The 14,996-nt window shown below is 46.8% G+C and overlaps 1 long non-coding RNA gene across 1 annotated transcript; it reads left to right on the top strand.

Moving 5' to 3' along the window:
- The first annotated feature begins 3,414 nt into the window (after positions 1-3,414).
- On the top strand, positions 3,415-3,932 carry LOC149108535 (uncharacterized). Its single transcript, XR_016208825.1, has 2 exons — positions 3,415-3,640; positions 3,833-3,932. It is a non-coding gene; the product is annotated as an uncharacterized LOC149108535 (long non-coding RNA).
- Positions 3,933-14,996: the final 11,064 nt, after the last annotated feature.

Genomic DNA, 14,996 nt, shown 5'->3' with positions numbered 1-14,996 from the left:
ATCTTTTAATAATATAGTTACTTTTTGGATTGGAACTCGCGCATGTAAAGCAACATGAATTCTTCGTGGAGTTGAAATCTGTTGCTGTGGTTGAGCTAAACAACAATCTTGGAAATTAGGTGGCAAAATTAAGTTGGAAAATGTAAGTTAATAAACTACCTTTTTTTTTCTCATTCATCTGCCTTTTTGTGTGGGATTTCCCACACTTTGCGCCAGCGATATTTATTCCTTTATTTGTGTACGAGAGCAACGTGTTTGTCACGTGGTTTCTACTTGGCGTGTAGACTGGGTTCAACTAGCAAGAGAGAGGACCATGGGGACGATCGCGAGGTTGAGTGTTTTTGTGCGGCGACCATTAGTGTGACTAATCTTCTCGGCTGTTGTTTTTTTTGGCGAATTTTGACTTGTTTTGAGATTCGGTGGGAGTCTTTGGCCTTAGGTCTTAGTGTTTGAGACACTCGCTGCTGAATTTTTTTGTGACACGCTATTTATTATGAGGTGGGTGAACGTTCGCGTTCTGTTTGTATAAGCACAAGATTCTCATGGTTGAATAAGGAACAATCATACAAAATTCCAGTTCTCTGACAGAACTGTCTGCAATTACATATTTAAATTATGTCACATTGAAATTGCTTCGATCAGCTGAAAATCCCGACAATTTCCGCGGAAAATAAAATCGAGTAAACAATGTCGCGCCGCGCAGTCTGCAACTGTCGGAAGAAAATTTATACATGAATGATTTCATTACTTTCAACTCCCGTCTATTGCTAAAATCAGCATTTTTATATCAACAACCGAAGTTTTTACCGACAGATATAACATAATGACAAAGTCCAGTATTTCCCTGCGTATTTATGGTTAGCAAGTTGGGGTCCCCCCTATAAACCATGATTTGTTGATACGTTGGGTGACCGTGCAGTTTCTAGACTGTTCAGCAGTCCCCTATTTTTCCGTGAGATCGTGGATGTCGATCGTTGAGTTCGATGGGCCGCCATCTTGGTCTCTTGATGCGAGCGAAACTGGGGAGAGTAGAAAATGCCCGTGGGTAGTGGCGGTGCGGTTAATAGCGTGGGGGTGACGGGGCGGAAACTGTAACAGCTTCCCTCTGTCTGGTGTTCGCTGCGTTAGTTGCTCCAGCAACGGCAACACCTGATTGGTCTAAGGGACAATAGAGTTTATCAGAGCGTAGCAGAGCGTTGACAACTTGAGTGACAGAGAGTCACATTCATCACTTCGCGGCTCAGGCCAAAATGGCATCAATTTCAAGAGAATTTTCTGTAGGATGTTTTGATTTTGATCGTCTGTCTGCTTCTTGTCTTGGAGGATTGGTGTTAAAGCGCGAGCAAAAGGAGGCCGTTTCTCGTTTACTCGAAGGAAAAGATGTTTTGGCGGTTCTTCCAACTGGTTTTTGGCAAGAGTTTAATATATCAAAGTTTCGTTTTGGCGAAGGAAATGGCTGAGAGCTCCGTTGGTTGTTCTTATTTCCGACTGAAATTTTACAATTAATGCCACAAAGACGGCACGCATCTGAATAATTGGAATTCTCTGCGGGCTTTGCCGCTTTTTTTGGAGTCAGAGAAGAGTTCTTCCGTCCCGCATTCATTCGACTCAACTTGTGAAACCTTCAAAATGTTTCGAAATTCACAGCACAGTAACATGTATTCATATCATCATCCCTGATTTGATAGGTTTTTTCTCAGGGGAGGAGATTGTTAATTGATTTGATTAACGGAGGCGCCAAACTGGCGGCCGCGTCCCTTGAACACGAGACAGAGTGAAGCTGTTACAGTCTCCCTATTTTTTCCGTCAGCCGTGCCCTCCACCACCCCTACCCACGGGCATTTTGTACTCTCTCCAGTTTCGCTCGCATCAAGAGACCAAGATGGCGGCCCGTCGAGCTCAAAGATCGCCATCTACGATCTCACGGAAAAATAGGGGACTGTGAACAGTCTATGCAGTTTCCGCAGACTCACAAGTTAAATCAGAGACTAAAATATTTGCATTTGCCTTCAAACTTCGTGCTAAACATTTTCACATTTACTGGTCATGTTTAAGGACAAAAGCTAATTTCTACAAGTGTAATTTACATACAGTTTTTTTTTTAAGCTGGAAGCACGAATATTAGCCGACATTTACGATCGCGTGCTGATTTATCGTAAACAAACTCCGTGCAACCAACGACCGATTCTAATAATACAGCCAATGAAATAAAGCTGTTCCCACAGTAAACATCTCCAAGCCAACGCGATTCGAAAGTCGTGTTCGTGAACAAAATCAATAATTGTCCCAGTTATTTAACAAAAGCACAATAGCACGTCATCTCGAGCCCGACGAAACAGGCCACGTTATTGTTGATTGCACGGTCCAGAATCACAACTAAAAACCAAAACGTCTCGTGTGCACGTGCTTTGCAATGATGTCATTTGTTTTCGCCTCCGCTTTGCCTGCTGCGAAGAACAAGCTTAGCCTGCAAAATGTGTTTGCTTCAACGACTCTTTAATCAGTCAATCAACTCCGCTACCCAATAACTTGGGACTATATGTCTGCTGAATTTTTTTTTTTTGCTGGGTTTTAGTATACCTTGTGAACCAACGGTTACACGGGATTTCGCTAAGGTAACAAAAATGTCACAGCGAGGAAAACCATTTTTCCTTTTCGGTTACGTATTAATGTCAAACGGAGAATCGTGATTTGCTCATACCTTGAACATCAAAACACTAATGCAACTTACCACATTAAATGTCAAGGGCGTTGCATGTGATCTTTTTGACGTATCCATGGGTATTAACTACGGGAAATTTACCTCCGGAAATATTGGTCATTCTCACTAAATGCAGTTTCCCGTGGTAGAAAGGTCATTTACCACGGTAACAAGAGCCCCGTGTAACCGAACCCTAAGAGAGCAAATTTCCTGGAAACTTAAGTCCAAACATGTTTCTCCTGTAACCGTTTTTTCGTCTGTAGCTTGGGGTCTTATAACCAGGACTCTACGGTCAGGAGTACCCGACAGAGCCGCTCGACAGAAAACCCGCTCGACAGGCTGCAATCACGCTGGCTGGGAAATATAAGCATTAGATCATTTACTGGCTGGGATTTTCGTTCAGCGTCTGGCTTGCTAAAAACTGATTTAAAACACTGTCCCTAGCTGGAAAAAACGTGACTTGTTTGTTTTTCCTGGCTGTGACTTCTTCGAAAAAGCAATCAATTAAACTGCTTACGTCCTGGGACATAAAAAACGCGTGAGTGAGCTCTAAAGTCTAAAGCCTTCCGCCGTGAGAAGATAAACCGCAAGCGGTCGTACTTACTCCCAGCGCCACGCGCTACAAAAATAATGCAAATCAACGCGCGCGTGATGCCATGCCCGAAAATGATGGCTCCATTGTCAGATTGTTGCGGTTTATCTTTTTCATCAACCAGTAAAAATTGCATAACATCAGCGGCTGTCATTTTCAATGACGTAATAGCACTAGTATCTCGAATGGCCAAATCCGTTAAAAACGTTCTTTTCAATGGAACAGGATCTCCGCTCGTTTGTCGTTCCAAAGGCCTGAAGAAGCCGTCACTTCAGAAAACCGCTGCTGGCGCTATTGTGCTGCAAGCAGTCGGCAGTTATAAAGAAACGGTGGAAAGCAACTAGCAGGTTAGTAAATTCATTCCTATAATTCTCTTGCTTGCACACGGGGCAGTAATGGTACATTGTACTGGAATCAGTGACACTCTTCGCTGTATGTTTTGCATTAATTCTTTCATTTATAGACAACTAAATTTAAAAAGGTATCGGCGGCATGAGAACCTAGACTCTAAGGTGTTCATTTACATTCCTCGTTTGCAGTCATTCTGAGTTATTTCGAGGGCTCCGCTGGTAAAGGAAAGAAACGAGATCTGCCAAATCTGAGATCTGCTGTGAAAGGGACTTGGCGCAGACAAACAAAGCAGCTGGATAAAGGTAGGCATAATGTTCTGTTTATATGCGCTAGGCGTCTGCATCGGTGGTCAACTTTTCTCTCTTGATGCTAAAGTAATCAAGTAAAGTGATCTCATTGTACCATACACTCATCGTTTCGCTCATAGCATTTTGGGTTGCTATAAATCTGCAAATTTGCTTAATCGAAAATTTCCCGAAAGTTGCCGGAAGACGAGCGACAATGGTTTGCCCTCTTTTTCAGTCTTATTGGGTACATTAAATGCCTTAATCGTGGTTCAGTACTAGCATAACGAGTTAATGTTTGTCCTCTGGAAATCAAGGGACTATCGCTCGTTGCTCACCGGAAATGGCCGTCGGGTGAATTCATTCCACACTGTTCGCTGTCTCTTTGAGAGAAATGCTTTTGGTGAACTCATTCCGCACTGTTCGCTGTCTCTTTGAGAGAAATGCTTTTATTTTGAGACCCTAAACTTATTAATGTATCGGCGATCATGATTCAAGATTGCCGGGAGTTAATTTACATTTGCAGTCATTCTGAGTCATTTCAAAGGCTGGAGAGAAAAAAAGAAAAGAGACTAAGGGAAGACCTCTGCCAGATCTAAGTTCCGCTGAGAAAAGGACTTACCAAAGAGACAAAGTAGCCGGACAAAGGGTAGGCATATTTGTTTATATGCGCTAGCTCGGACCGCAATGTTGGACATACAACTATCCTCTCTGAGCTAAGATAAAGGGATCATTGTACCATACAATCAACGCCTCGCTCATAGTACTTTTGTATTGCTTTAAATCAGTGCAACTTTGCGTGATGGAATTTTCCGAAAGTTGCCGGACGACAAGGGTCAATTGTTTGCCCTCTTTTTCAGTCTTATTGGGTACAAGGGACTATCGCGCGTTGCTCACCGGAAATGGTAGTTAAATCATGCAATGTATTTTATTTGGCATAATAAGTAAAATGTTAAAATTGTCTATGTTATTAAAATCTTTGTCAGTTAACAGAACTCAAGATTTTACCTTCTTAAACTTTCCTTCAGTTTGTAGTTGAGAAGGAAACTTTCGTCTTTCTGTGCGGCTTTCTTTTTAGCAAAACTATATCATTTGTCGCCTTTGGTTGTGTTTCACAAGGCTAACTGGTCGGACCTGTAGGTTCTGCGTGTAATCACGTAATAATTGAATTTCCGTACCAGGAACCGAAGGATCTTTCGAAGCCTAAAGAAGACAGAAATCAGCGAAGGATTACAGAACTCGCGATCGTTTGTCATTTTGAAAACACTGCTTTAGAATTGTGAAAAGCTAACTACTAAGCAAGTGTCCCGAAAATATTGCCAAAGTACAATTTGACAGGCGTAACGCGCGATGTGTTCGACTGCGCAAAGCAAGTAAATTTCCGGTAATAAACGCGATCCAAAACAGCTTTCATTTGAACTCATCGTTGACCTACCAGTTGAGGCAACGGTTTCATTCTGCAAGCTAGTGCCGTGAATTAACTAGAGTCGTGAAATGAATGATCTATCGATGAACAGTATATCGAAATGGACACTTCTGCCAGTTTAAAATTCTTTGACCAAAGAGCACACGTCTGGACAAACAAGTAATGATTGCTTTTACTGCGAATCCTTGCGGCTTCTGTCGTGAGTCTTTTGCGGTGATCGCCTGACAAACAATCAACGATTGCTTTTGCTGCGAATCCTTGCGGCTTCTGTCGTGAGTCTTTTGCGGTGATCGCCTGACAAACAAGTAACGATTGCTTTTGGTGCAAATCCTTGCGGCTTCTGTCGTGAGTCTTTTGCGGTGATCGCCTGACGAACGACTAACGATTGCTTTTGGTGCAAATCCTTGCAGCTTCTGTCGTGAGTCTTTTGCGGTGATCGCCTGACAAACAAGTAACGATTGCTTTTACTGCGAATCCTTGCGGCTTCTGTCGTGAGTCTTTTGCGGTGATCGCCTGACAAACAAGTAACGATTGCTTTTGCTGCGAATCCTTGCGGCTTCTGTCGTGAGTCTTTTGCGGTGATCGCCTGACAAACAAGTAACGATTGCTTTTACTGCGAATCCTTGCGGCTTCTGTCGTGAGTCTTTTGCGGTGATCGCCTGACAAACAAGTAACGATTGCTTTTGCTGCGAATCCTTGCGGCTTCTGTCGTGAGTCTTTTGCGGTGATCGCCTGACAAACAAGTAACGATTGCTTTTGCTGCGAATCCTTGCGGCTTCAGTCGTGAGTCTTTTGCGGTGATCGCCTGACAAACAAGTAAGGATTGCTTTTGCTGCGAATCCTTGCGGCTTCTGTCGTGAGTCTTTTGCGGTGATCGCCTGACAAACAAGTAACGATTGCTTTTACTGCGAATCCTTGCGGCTTCTGTCGTGAGTCTTTTGCGGTGATCGCCTGACAAACGACTAACGATTGCTTTTGCTGCGAATCCTTGCGGCTTCTGTCGTGAGTCTTTTGCGGTGATCGCCTGACAAACGACTAACGATTGCTTTTGCTGCGAATCCTTGCGGCTTCTGTCGTGAGTCTTTTGCGGTGATCGCCTGACAAACAAGTAAGGATTGCTTTTGCTGCGAATCCTTGCGGCTTCAGTCGTGAGTCTTTTGCGGTGATCGCCTGACAAACAAGTAAGGATTGCTTTTGCTGCGAATCCTTGCGGCTTCTGTCGTGAGTCTTTTGCGGTGATCGCCTGACAAACAAGTAACGATTGCTTTTACTGCGAATCCTTGCGGCTTCTGTCGTGAGTCTTTTGCGGTGATCGCCTGACAAACGACTAACGATTGCTTTTGCTGCGAATCCTTGCGGCTTCAGTCGTGAGTCTTTTGCGGTGATCGCCTGACAAACGACTAACGATTGCTTTTGCTGCGAATCCTTGCGGCTTCTGTCGTGAGTCTTTTGCGGTGATCGCCTGACAAACAAGTAACGATTGCTTTTGCTGCGAATCCTTGCGGCTTCTGTCGTGAGTCTTTTGCGGTGATCGCCTGACAAACAAGTAACGATTGCTTTTGGTGCGAATCCTTGCGGCTTCTGTCGTGAGTCTTTTGCGGTGATCGCCTGACAAACAAGTAACGATTGCTTTTGGTGCGAATCCTTGCGGCTTCTGTCGTGAGTCTTTTGCGGTGATCGCCTGACAAACAAGTAACGATTGCTTTTGCTGCGAATCCTTGCGGCTTCAGTCGTGAGTCTTTTGCGGTGATCGCCTGACGAACGACTAACGATTGCTTTTGCTGCGAATCCTTGCGGCTTCTGTCGTGAGCCTTTTGCGGTGATCGCCTGACAAACAAGTAACGATTGCTTTTGCTGCGAATCCTTGCGGCTTCTGTCGTGAGTCTTTTGCGGTGATCGCCTGACGAACGACTAACGATTGCTTTTGCTGCGAATCCTTGCGGCTTCTGTCGTGAGTCTTTGACGGTGTTCGCCTGACAAACAAGTAACGATTGCTTTTACTGCGAATCCTTGCGGCTTCTGTCGTGAGTCTTTTGCGGTGATCGCCTGACAAACAAGTAACGATTGCTTTTGCTGCGAATCCTTGCGGCTTCTGTCGTGAGTCTTTTGCAGTGATCGCCTGACGAACGACTAACGATTGCTTTTGCTGCGAATCCTTGCGGCTTCTGTCGTGAGTCTTTTGCGGTGATCGCCTGACAAACAAGTAACGATTGCTTTTACTGCGAATCCTTGCGGCTTCTGTCGTGAGTCTTTTGCGGTGATCGCCTGACGAAGAAGTAACGATTGCTTTTGCTGCGAATCCTTGCGGCTTCTGTCGTGAGTCTTTTGCGGTGATCGCCTGACAAACAAGTAACGATTGCTTTTGCTGCGAATCCTTGCGGCTTCTGTCGTGAGTCTTTTGCGGTGATCGCCTGACGAACGACTAACGATTGCTTTTGCTGCGAATCCTTGCGGCTTCTGTCGTGAGTCTTTTGCGGTGATCGCCTGACAAACAAGTAACGATTGCTTTTACTGCGAATCCTTGCGGCTTCTGTCGTGAGTCTTTTGCGGTGATCGCCTGACAAACAAGTAACGATTGCTTTTGCTGCGAATCCTTGCGGCTTCTGTCGTGAGTCTTTTGCAGTGATCGCCTGACGAACGACTAACGATTGCTTTTGCTGCGAATCCTTGCGGCTTCTGTCGTGAGTCTTTTGCGGTGATCGCCTGACAAACAAGTAACGATTGCTTTTACTGCGAATCCTTGCGGCTTCTGTCGTGAGTCTTTTGCGGTGATCGCCTGACAAACAAGTAACGATTGCTTTTGCTGCGAATCCTTGCGGCTTCTGTCGTGAGTCTTTTGCAGTGATCGCCTGACGAACGACTAACGATTGCTTTTGCTGCGAATCCTTGCGGCTTCTGTCGTGAGTCTTTTGCGGTGATCGCCTGACAAACAAGTAACGATTGCTTTTGCTGCGAATCCTTGCGGCTTCTGTCGTGAGTCTTTTGCGGTGATCGCCTGACGAACGACTAACGATTGCTTTTGCTGCGAATCCTTGCGGCTTCTGTCGTGAGTCTTTGACGGTGTTCGCCTGACAAACAAGTAACGATTGCTTTTACTGCGAATCCTTGCGGCTTCTGTCGTGAGTCTTTTGCGGTGATCGCCTGACAAACAAGTAACGATTGCTTTTGCTGCGAATCCTTGCGGCTTCTGTCGTGAGTCTTTTGCAGTGATCGCCTGACGAACGACTAACGATTGCTTTTGCTGCGAATCCTTGCGGCTTCTGTCGTGAGTCTTTTGCGGTGATCGCCTGACAAACAAGTAACGATTGCTTTTACTGCGAATCCTTGCGGCTTCTGTCGTGAGTCTTTTGCGGTGATCGCCTGACGAAGAAGTAACGATTGCTTTTGCTGCGAATCCTTGCGGCTTCTGTCGTGAGTCTTTTGCGGTGATCGCCTGACAAACAAGTAACGATTGCTTTTGCTGCGAATCCTTGCGGCTTCTGTCGTGAGTCTTTTGCGGTGATCGCCTGACGAACGACTAACGATTGCTTTTGCTGCGAATCCTTGCGGCTTCTGTCGTGAGTCTTTTGCGGTGATCGCCTGACAAACAAGTAACGATTGCTTTTACTGCGAATCCTTGCGGCTTCTGTCGTGAGTCTTTTGCAGTGATCGCCTGACGAACGACTAACGATTGCTTTTGCTGCGAATCCTTGCGGCTTCTGTCGTGAGTCTTTTGCGGTGATCGCCTGACAAACAAGTAACGATTGCTTTTACTGCGAATCCTTGCGGCTTCTGTCGTGAGTCTTTTGCGGTGATCGCCTGACGAAGAAGTAACGATTGCTTTTGCTGCGAATCCTTGCGGCTTCTGTCGTGAGTCTTTGACGGTGTTCGCCTGACAAACAAGTAACGATTGCTTTTACTGCGAATCCTTGCGGCTTCTGTCGTGAGTCTTTTGCGGTGATCGCCTGACAAACAAGTAACGATTGCTTTTGCTGCGAATCCTTGCGGCTTCTGTCGTGAGTCTTTTGCAGTGATCGCCTGACGAACGACTAACGATTGCTTTTGCTGCGAATCCTTGCGGCTTCTGTCGTGAGTCTTTTGCGGTGATCGCCTGACAAACAAGTAACGATTGCTTTTACTGCGAATCCTTGCGGCTTCTGTCGTGAGTCTTTTGCGGTGATCGCCTGACGAAGAAGTAACGATTGCTTTTGCTGCGAATCCTTGCGGCTTCTGTCGTGAGTCTTTGACGGTGTTCGCCTGACAAACAAGTAACGATTGCTTTTACTGCGAATCCTTGCGGCTTCTGTCGTGAGTCTTTTGCGGTGATCGCCTGACAAACAAGTAACGATTGCTTTTGCTGCGAATCCTTGCGGCTTCTGTCGTGAGTCTTTTGCAGTGATCGCCTGACGAACGACTAACGATTGCTTTTGCTGCGAATCCTTGCGGCTTCTGTCGTGAGTCTTTTGCGGTGATCGCCTGACAAACAAGTAACGATTGCTTTTGCTGCGAATCCTTGCGGCTTCTGTCGTGAGTCTTTTGCGGTGATCGCCTGACGAACGACTAACGATTGCTTTTGCTGCGAATCCTTGCGGCTTCTGTCGTGAGTCTTTTGCAGTGATCGCCTGACGAACGACTAACGATTGCTTTTGCTGCGAATCCTTGCGGCTTCTGTCGTGAGTCTTTTGCGGTGATCGCCTGACAAACAAGTAACGATTGCTTTTGCTGCGAATCCTTGCGGCTTCTGTCGTGAGTCTTTTGCGGTGATCGCCTGACGAACGACTAACGATTGCTTTTGCTGCGAATCCTTGCGGCTTCTGTCGTGAGTCTTTTGCGGTGATCGCCTGACAAACAAGTAACGATTGCTTTTACTGCGAATCCTTGCGGCTTCTGTCGTGAGTCTTTTGCGGTGATCGCCTGACAAACAAGTAACGATTGCTTTTGCTGCGAATCCTTGCGGCTTCTGTCGTGAGTCTTTTGCAGTGATCGCCTGACGAACGACTAACGATTGCTTTTGCTGCGAATCCTTGCGGCTTCTGTCGTGAGTCTTTTGCGGTGATCGCCTGACAAACAAGTAACGATTGCTTTTACTGCGAATCCTTGCGGCTTCTGTCGTGAGTCTTTTGCGGTGATCGCCTGACGAAGAAGTAACGATTGCTTTTGCTGCGAATCCTTGCGGCTTCTGTCGTGAGTCTTTTGCGGTGATCGCCTGACAAACAAGTAACGATTGCTTTTACTGCGAATCCTTGCGGCTTCTGTCGTGAGTCTTTTGCGGTGATCGCCTGACAAACAAGTAACGATTGCTTTTGCTGCGAATCCTTGCGGCTTCTGTCGTGAGTCTTTTGCAGTGATCGCCTGACGAACGACTAACGATTGCTTTTGCTGCGAATCCTTGCGGCTTCTGTCGTGAGTCTTTTGCGGTGATCGCCTGACAAACAAGTAACGATTGCTTTTGCTGCGAATCCTTGCGGCTTCTGTCGTGAGTCTTTTGCGGTGATCGCCTGACGAACGACTAACGATTGCTTTTGCTGCGAATCCTTGCGGCTTCTGTCGTGAGTCTTTGATGGTGTTCGCCTGACAAACAAGTAACGATTGCTTTTACTGCGAATCCTTGCGGCTTCTGTCGTGAGTCTTTTGCGGTGATCGCCTGACAAACAAGTAACGATTGCTTTTGCTGCGAATCCTTGCGGCTTCTGTCGTGAGTCTTTTGCAGTGATCGCCTGACGAACGACTAACGATTGCTTTTGCTGCGAATCCTTGCGGCTTCTGTCGTGAGTCTTTTGCGGTGATCGCCTGACAAACAAGTAACGATTGCTTTTACTGCGAATCCTTGCGGCTTCTGTCGTGAGTCTTTTGCAGTGATCGCCTGACGAAGAAGTAACGATTGCTTTTGCTGCGAATCCTTGCGGCTTCTGTCGTGAGTCTTTTGCGGTGATCGCCTGACAAACAAGTAACGATTGCTTTTGCTGCGAATCCTTGCGGCTTCTGTCGTGAGTCTTTTGCGGTGATCGCCTGACGAACGACTAACGATTGCTTTTGCTGCGAATCCTTGCGGCTTCTGTCGTGAGTCTTTTGCGGTGATCGCCTGACAAACAAGTAACGATTGCTTTTACTGCGAATCCTTGCGGCTTCTGTCGTGAGTCTTTTGCGGTGATCGCCTGACAAACAAGTAACGATTGCTTTTGCTGCGAATCCTTGCGGCTTCTGTCGTGAGTCTTTTGCAGTGATCGCCTGACGAACGACTAACGATTGCTTTTGCTGCGAATCCTTGCGGCTTCTGTCGTGAGTCTTTTGCGGTGATCGCCTGACAAACAAGTAACGATTGCTTTTACTGCGAATCCTTGCGGCTTCTGTCGTGAGTCTTTTGCGGTGATCGCCTGACGAAGAAGTAACGATTGCTTTTGCTGCGAATCCTTGCGGCTTCTGTCGTGAGTCTTTGACGGTGTTCGCCTGACAAACAAGTAACGATTGCTTTTACTGCGAATCCTTGCGGCTTCTGTCGTGAGTCTTTTGCGGTGATCGCCTGACAAACAAGTAACGATTGCTTTTGCTGCGAATCCTTGCGGCTTCTGTCGTGAGTCTTTTGCAGTGATCGCCTGACGAACGACTAACGATTGCTTTTGCTGCGAATCCTTGCGGCTTCTGTCGTGAGTCTTTTGCGGTGATCGCCTGACAAACAAGTAACGATTGCTTTTACTGCGAATCCTTGCGGCTTCTGTCGTCAGTCTTTTACGGTGTTCGCCTGACAAACAAGTAACGATTGCTTTTACTGGGAATCCTTGCGGCTTCTGTCGTGAGTCTTTTGCGGTGATCGCCTGACAAACAAGTAACGATTGCTTTTGCTGCGAATCCTTGCGGCTTCTGTCGTGAGTCTTTTGCAGTGATCGCCTGACGAACGACTAACGATTGCTTTTGCTGCGAATCCTTGCGGCTTCTGTCGTGAGTCTTTTGCGGTGATCGCCTGACAAACAAGTAACGATTGCTTTTACTGCGAATCCTTGCGGCTTCTGTCGTGAGTCTTTTGCGGTGATCGCCTGACGAAGAAGTAACGATTGCTTTTACTGCGAATCCTTGCGGCTTCTGTCGTGAGTCTTTTGCAGTGATCGCCTGACGAAGAAGTAACGATTGTTTTTGCTGCGAATCCTTGCGGCTTCTGTCGTGAGTCTTTTGCGGTGATCGCCTGACAAACAAGTAACGATTGCTTTTGCTGCGAATCCTTGCGGCTTCTGTCGTGAGTCTTTTGCAGTGATCGCCTGACAAACAAGTAACGATTGCTTTTACTGCGAATCCTTGCGGCTTCTGTCGTGAGTCTTTTGCAGTGATCGCCTGACAAACAAGTAACGATTGCTTTTGCTGCGAATCCTTGCGGCTTCTGTCGTGAGTCTTTTGCGGTGATCGCCTGACAAACGACTAACGATTGCTTTTGCTGTGAATCCTTGCGGCTTCAGTCGTGAGTCTTTTGCGGTGATCGCCTGACGAACGACTAACGATTGCTTTTGCTGCGAATCCTTGCGGCTTTTGTCGTGAGCCTTTTGCGGTGATCGCCTGACAAACAAGTAACGATTGCTTTTACTGCGAATCCTTGCGGCTTCTGTCGTGAGTCTTTTGCGGTGATCGCCTGACAAACAAGTAACGATTGCTTTTGCTGCGAATCCTTGCGGCTTCTGTCGTGAGCCTTTTGCGGTGATCGCCTGACAAACAAGTAACGATTGCTTTTGCTGCGAATCCTTGCGGCTTCTGTCGTGAGTCTTTTGCGGTGATCGCCTGACGAACGACTAACGATTGCTTTTGCTGCGAATCCTTGCGGCTTCAGTCGTGAGTCTTTTGCGGTGATCGCCTGACGAACAACTAACGATTGCTTTTGCTGCGAATCCTTGCGGCTTCTGTCGTGAGTCTTCTGCGGTGATGGCCTGACGAATGACTAACGATTGCTTTTGCTGCGAATCCTTGCGGCTTCGGTCGTGAGTCTTTTGCGGTGATCGCCTGACGAACGACTAACGATTGCTTTTGCTGCGAATCCTTGCGGCTTCTGTCGTGAGTCTTTTGCGGTGATCGCCTGACAAACAAGTAACGATTGCTTTTACTGCGAATCCTTGCGGCTTCTGTCGTGAGTCTTTTGCGGTGATCGCCTGACGAAGAAGTAACGATTGCTTTTGCTGCGAATCCTTGCGGCTTCTGTCGTGAGTCTTTTGCGGTGATCGCCTGACAAACAAGTAACGATTGCTTTTGCTGCGAATCCTTGCGGGTTCTGTCGTGAGTCTTTTGCGGTGATCGCCTGACGAACGACTAAGGATTGCTTTTGCTGCGAATCCTTGCGGCTTCTGTCGTGAGTCTTTTGCGGTGATCGCCTGACAAACAAGTAACGATTGCTTTTACTGCGAATCCTTGCGGCTTCTGTCGTGAGTCTTTTGCGGTGATCGCCTGACAAACAAGTAACGATTGCTTTTGCTGCGAATCCTTGCGGCTTCTGTCGTGAGTCTTTTGCAGTGATCGCCTGACGAACGACTAACGATTGCTTTTGCTGCGAATCCTTGCGGCTTCTGTCGTGAGTCTTTTGCGGTGATCGCCTGACAAACAAGTAACGATTGCTTTTACTGCGAATCCTTGCGGCTTCTGTCGTGAGTCTTTTGCGGTGATCGCCTGACGAAGAAGTAACGATTGCTTTTGCTGCGAATCCTTGCGGCTTCTGTCGTGAGTCTTTGACGGTGTTCGCCTGACAAACAAGTAACGATTGCTTTTACTGCGAATCCTTGCGGCTTCTGTCGTGAGTCTTTTGCGGTGATCGCCTGACAAACAAGTAACGATTGCTTTTGCTGCGAATCCTTGCGGCTTCTGTCGTGAGTCTTTTGCAGTGATCGCCTGACGAACGACTAACGATTGCTTTTGCTGCGAATCCTTGCGGCTTCTGTCGTGAGTCTTTTGCGGTGATCGCCTGACAAACAAGTAACGATTGCTTTTACTGCGAATCCTTGCGGCTTCTGTCGTCAGTCTTTTACGGTGTTCGCCTGACAAACAAGTAACGATTGCTTTTACTGCGAATCCTTGCGGCTTCTGTCGTGAGTCTTTTGCGGTGATCGCCTGACAAACAAGTAACGATTGCTTTTGCTGCGAATCCTTGCGGCTTCTGTCGTGAGTCTTTTGCAGTGATCGCCTGACGAACGACTAACGATTGCTTTTGCTGCGAATCCTTGCGGCTTCTGTCGTGAGTCTTTTGCGGTGATCGCCTGACAAACAAGTAACGATTGCTTTTACTGCGAATCCTTGCGGCTTCTGTCGTGAGTCTTTTGCGGTGATCGCCTGACGAAGAAGTAACGATTGCTTTTACTGCGAATCCTTGCGGCTTCTGTCGTGAGTCTTTTGCAGTGATCGCCTCACGAAGAAGTAACGATTGCTTTTGCTGCGAATCCTTGCGGCTTCTGTCGTGAGTCTTTTGCGGTGATCGCCTGACAAACAAGTAACGATTGCTTTTCCTGCGAATCCTTGCGGCTTCTGTCGTGAGTCTTTTGCGGTGATCGCCTGACGAAGAAGTAACGATTGCTTTTACTGCGAATCCTTGCGGCTTCTGTCGTGAGTCTTTTGCAGTGATCGCCTGACGAAGAAGTAACGATTGCTTTTGCTGCGAATCCTTGCGGCTTCTGTCGTGAGTCTTTTGCGGTGATCGCCTGA

The sequence above is a fragment of the Orbicella faveolata genome, unplaced genomic scaffold (genome assembly GCF_042242905.1).
Source record: "Orbicella faveolata isolate gen_17 unplaced genomic scaffold, um_ofav_v1 contig_25, whole genome shotgun sequence".
In the NCBI taxonomy this organism is placed as follows: Eukaryota; Metazoa; Cnidaria; class Anthozoa; order Scleractinia; family Merulinidae; genus Orbicella; species Orbicella faveolata.
The sequence above is the reverse complement of the archived record's forward strand: the minus strand, read 5'-3'. Positions and strand labels throughout refer to the sequence as shown.